The sequence below is a fragment of the Perissodus microlepis genome, chromosome 10 (genome assembly GCF_051167445.1).
Source record: "Perissodus microlepis isolate ML-2025 ecotype Zambia chromosome 10, ASM5116744v1, whole genome shotgun sequence".
Lineage (NCBI taxonomy): Eukaryota > Metazoa > Chordata > Actinopteri > Cichliformes > Cichlidae > Perissodus > Perissodus microlepis.
This window is the reverse complement of record NC_140470.1, coordinates 18,162,214-18,168,213: the sequence shown is the minus strand read 5'-3', so window position 1 is coordinate 18,168,213 and position 6,000 is coordinate 18,162,214.

Genomic DNA, 6,000 nt, shown 5'->3' with positions numbered 1-6,000 from the left:
AGAAATTCAGGTGGGTGTGTCACATTCTCATGAATTAATTTGGAATATTTTTCAGTGTGAACCTGTTAGAATTTATGTCATTTAATTGTTTATTATTGTAAATAGAGCAGTGAATCATTAATGAAAAATGATTCAAATTTTTTTTGTACTCATATTTAGTGTATCAAATCAAATCAAAACAATTTTCTATAGCACATTTTAAAAACAACAGTGTTGACCAAAATGGTTCACAATCAGCCAAAAAGAGAATGAAAAGTTAAAAAACAAAGCATTTACAAACTAAACAGACCAACAAACAACACAAGTGACAAACATAAAAAGCGAAAGGATGCTTAGAACTCAAGTTACACTGCTGGAAATACTTTATTTTGATGCACATGCTGGTTTTTTTTTTGTCTTTTTGGTTTTTTTTTTTGCAAATTTGCATTATAACATTTATCTTCATTTTTCCTGCAGTACATAAAAATAGGTGTATCTTAAAAATAAAACTATGAAGACACTCAAAATAAGTTTCCTATAGTTGTAAACTATTTTGTTCAACTTTTTTGTATATTTACAGTTTTGAGGGATGAACCTCTTAAATTTCTCTAACTAGAAATATATGTAAAAGACAAAACAAAAATGATTTTCAATTTTTTGTAGTTTATTGCACTTTTTTGCAATTTATGTAGTTACTATGGACTAATTGCATACATATTATTAAAATTTGGGCTATAACGTTGTATTGATATGTAGCAACTTGAAATGCTCCCAAAAAAAGCACTACAGCATGTATAAATATATAGATAAGCTCTGGCGGACTTGGTTCTATGGTAGGTCTTAAAGAGTTAATCAACCAAAGACCAAGAAAGACTTTTAATTTATTTGAAACCCTGATGCTTAGCCTTGTCTGATTTTGTGAGTTTTTTATATTTAAGTCATTTTTTGCATTTTTTGCACATACGGTGTGCTACCTTCCCCAATAAATCTGCAGCTGTGGTTTGGAAAGGACTTATCCTGCCCCCTGTGTACAGTCCCAGCCACACTCAAGCACATCTTGGTTTCTTTTGTCTGGTTGGGAGCTGACACAGTCTGTAAGGTGATGGGGTTTTGGGAAGGTAATGTGAGAAGAGAAGCTGCAGAGAGGCGTGTAAGACTGCGACTCTGCTTCCTTGTCCCAACTCTGGATAGTCATGTTTTGGGGGGTTTAATAAATTTAGCCAGATTTCTAGAAATGAGAGCTGCTCCATCCAAAGTGGGATGGATGCCGTCTCTCCAGGTTTTCCAGTTATCTAAAAAGCCCACATTGTTTTTTGGATACCACTCCAACAACCAGCAACTTAAGGAGAACATGTGGCCATGTCACTCCTGGTCCGATTTAGTGCTCAGCTCAGATAAAATAATTATCGTGGGTGATTTTAACATCCACGTATATATGCTAAAAATGACAGCCTTAACATGGCATTTAATCTGTTTTTAGACTCAATTGGCTTCTCTCAAAATATAAAAGAACCCACCCACCACTTTATTCACACTCCAGATCTTGTTTTAGCATATGGCATAGAAACTAAACATTTAAGTGCTTCCTGAAAACCCTCTCTTATCTGATCATTTCCTGATAAAATTTAAATATACAATAATTGATTACACAGCAGTGGGGAGTAGATTTCATCATGGTAGATGTCTTTCTGAAAGTGCTGTAACGGAGTTTAAGAATATAATCTGATGTTATCATCTTCAATGCCCTGAACCAACACAGAGCAGAGCAGCTACCTGAAAACTAGTCCAACAGAGGTTGATTATCTTGTTTATAATTTTACCTCCTCACTGCCTATGACGATACTGTAGCTCCTGTGAAAAATAGAGCATCAAATCAGAAGTACTTGCTGCCATGCTATAATTTTCAAACACAAAGCTTAAAGCAGATACCTTGTAAGCTGGAGAGGAAATGGCGTGTCACAAGTTTAGAAGATCATCATTTAGCCTGGAGAAATAAACTACTGATTTATAAAAAAAGCCTTCCATGAAGCTAGAACATCTTACTACTCATCACTAATTGAAGAAAATCAGAACCCTAGTTTTCTCTTCAGCACTGTAGCCAGGCTGACAAAAGGTCAGAGCTCTGTTGAGCAAACCATTCTTTTAACATTAACTAGTAATGACTTCATGAACTTCTTCACAAATAAAATTTTAACTATTACAGAAAAAAATTACTGGTAATCATCTCATAGATATAACATTATCTATAGCTACTTTCAGTACGATTGATAGTTATTTTCTCCAATTGATCTTTCTGAGTTAACTTTAGTAATTACTTCCTCCAAACCATCAACGTGTCTTTTAGACCCCATTCCTACAAAACTGCTCAAAGAAGTCCTGGCATTAATTAATGCTTCAATCTTAAATATGATCAACCTATTGCTAATAATCGGCTATGTACCACATGCCTTCAAGCTGGCAGTAATTAAAATGTTGCTTAAAAAGCCATGTCTTTACCCAGCAGTCTTAGCTAATTATAGGCCAAACTCTAACCTTCCTTTCATATCAAAAATCCTTGAAAGAGTAGTTGTCAATCAGCTAACAGAGTTAGCTGTTTCAGTCAAGAGTTTCAGAGCTCATTACAGCACAGAAACAGCTTTAGTGAAGGTTTCAAATAATCAGGCCCCATCTTATCTTAATGACCTTGTAGTACCATATCACCCCATTAGACCACTTCGCTATTGCACTGCAGGCTTACTTGTTGAATGGGAGGCAGAGCCTTCAGTTTTCAAGTCCCTTTTCTATAGAACCAGTTTGGATTCGGGAGACAGACACTATCTCTACTTCAAAGGTGGAAAGTAACGAATTACATTTACTTGCGTTACTGTAATTGAGCAGTTTTTTTGTGTATTTGTACTTTTTAAAGTCATTTTCCAAGTCAGTAATTTTACTTTTACTTAAGTATATTTTTTAAAAAGTATTGTACTTCGCTACATTTTCAATCACACCCGTTACTGAGTAAATTAAAAGAACAAACAAACAAAAAAAAAACAACAACATTGCGCTTCGGAAATACTGCAGGGAATGATGGGTAGTAGAACAAATTAGCGTTGGGTCACGATAAAAATGGAGTCTGACATCGGTGGTACGGATCCAGCGAAAAAAGAAACCCCATCGAATTCTGCTGACCCTGAACTCGAAGAAACCGATGTGAACCCCTGGCCGTATTTAAGGGACCATTTCAGCTTCAAGTGCAAGAAAGGCAACAGCTTTATTATGCAGTGTAAGCTGTGTTTGCCCAGAGAGACCGAGTTAGCAGCTTTTAAAAATTCCACATCAAACCTGTGCAAGCATGTAGAGGTAAGTTAAATACAACTCGTACCGTTATGGTAGCAAAAAGGCTGTGTTCAAATTAATCACATTACGTTAAGACATAAGCTGTTATTGGGCACGTTGTTGTCCACGCAACTTAAAATATTTTTACTTGATTGGTAAATTGCCAAAAGAAAATGTGTTCACTTTTCCTGTTTGTTAATAATAATAATTTATTTAAAAAAAAATTAGTTAAATTAGACAGAAGACAGAAGCGGCTACTTTCTTACTTAACCCACATATGTTCACACTGCAGGCAAAAGAATAACATGTGCTATGTGCAGAGGTGTTTTTTTTCTGTTCTCAAACTGATCTCCCTGTTGGAGCTCAGTCTAGGGGGACTTATTTTTTTCTCCTTAATCTTTCCTCACGTGGTGCATTTTCCATCGTTATACCTCTCTGACCTGTCTTCCCCATGTGATGTTTGTGTAATGTATGTATGGTCGGAGGGTAAGATGACGCTGGCAAAGGTCGGCAACCTTAACCCAATTTCCTTCGGGGTCAACCTTCAGGATCAATAAAGTTTTATTGAATTGAATTGAATTGCCCCTCAAAATTAACAGAGCAGGGCCAAGTTTAAAAAATTAAAACACATTTTTATAGCAGCTGCCGTACAGCTCAATTCAGTACTTGTTCTCTTATTTGACAGTTTAAAACACATTCACATGTAAAAGAATTATATGGTTTTGACAGTTTGGTTGGTTGGTTTGGTGACCATTATCCATTTTGATGTATAGACTTGCAGTTTAACTGCCACTGCGCTTTAATTTGTAAAGTTTTTCTTTTAATTAAAAAACAACTACTTTGAGATTTATCCCATTGTCTTTTTTGCACTACTCAGAAGAGGCTGTCCTCCTGCTGACAAAAAAGTAACTGTGTAACTTTTACTCTGAGTAAATTTTAAATGAGCTACTTTTTACTTTTACTTGAGTAAATTTTTAGACAGGTAATTTTACTTGTACTTGAGTAAAATTTCAGCAAAGTAATAGTACTTTTACTTGAGTAAAATATTTTAGTACTCTTTCCACCTCTGCTCTACTTTTAAGATTAGATATAAAAACGTTCCGTTTTGCTAAAGTACATAGTTAGAGCTTGATCAGGTAACCCTGAATCCTCCCTTAGTTATGCTGCAATAGGTGTATATTCCTGGGGGATTCCCATGATGAGTATTTCTTCTTCAGTCACCTTTCTCACCCATAGAACTCTCATAGAAATCTCTGGCTCTCTTCCACAGCATGTCTTTTATCATGTCTTCCTTCTCTCACCCCAACCGGTCTTGGCAGATGGCCGCCTTTCACTGGGCCTGGTTCTGCCGCAGGCTTTTTCCTGTTAAAACTGAGTTTTTTCTTCACATTGTCGCCAAAGCGCTTGCTCATAGGGGGGTCACATGACTGTTGAGTTCTTCTCTGTATGTATTATTGTAGAATCTACTGTACAATGTAAAGCACCTTGAGGCGGCTGTTGTTGTGATTTGGCACTGTATAGATAAAATTGAATTGAAATCTTAAAACAGAAGTATGTATTTACATTTGTGTATATTGAACTGAACAATGCAAAGAGAAGTGGTAAATGTAGTAAATATAAAAAGAAAACAAACACACAAGCAGTGTTAAGAAAATTGGAAAGACACAATTAGTTGCTGCAATTGTCTATTACCATAACACCAGTTAATAAGTCTTACAAATAAGGTAATAAATATAAAAGAGATTAACAAGTAAATAAACATATTAGTACTCACAGTTGCTTCATAAATATTCAGATTAAAACATGTGATGCACGTTAAACATCCTTAATTGCTTGTTGAAATCTTGTTAAGCTTTCTGTTGTGCTGGTACAGTAGAATAAGACAGCCTGTCAGGATTGTAAGTAATTTCTTTTCCACAAGGAGTCACTGCTAGGCTTCACAATGACAATCATGTATTTAGGAGTATGAAGGGTCTTCACCAGACAAATAATTGAGAGAAGAAAGCCATTACCAAAAACAGTTATGATATAGGCAAAACAGAGGCAGACAAAATAATGCCTAAATCTCAAATCATTTTGATTTTAACCCTGATATTATTATCAGAGGTGGGTAGTAACGAGTTAAATTTACTCCGTTACATTTACTTGTGTAAGCTTTTGAAAAAAATGTACTTTTAAAGTACCTTTTTTGCACGATACTTTTTACTTTTACTTGAGTACATTTATGAAGAAGAAACGGTACTTTTACTCCGCTACATTTGCAAAATTCGACTCGTTACTTAAAAAAAAACAAACACATTACCTTTCCGTTAGTTTAACACATTAGCTAACATGCCGCCAGTGGAGTTTCCGGTACTTTTTTACCAATGAGATGTGGCCATGCAGTCACATGACCAGTTTGAAACTGTGGCGGGCAGAGCAGCCCAAGCATTTCAAAGTAGCGGACACACGGAAACAGTGTTGCCAACTTAGCGACTTTGCCGCTATATTTAGCGAGTTTTCAGATCCCTTAGCGACTTTTTTTTTTTTCCCTAAAAAGCGACTAGCGACTTTTTCTGGTGTTATTGGAGACTTATTTATGACGACTTTTTGACGTGAAAGGGCGTGTTGCTCTTACTTTCAACAAGCAGCGGTGCTGCCGTGGGCACCTCACCCGTGCTAAAGCGCTCACGGGCGGAGGATAGTCCTCCCTCAGCTGCAGGAGAT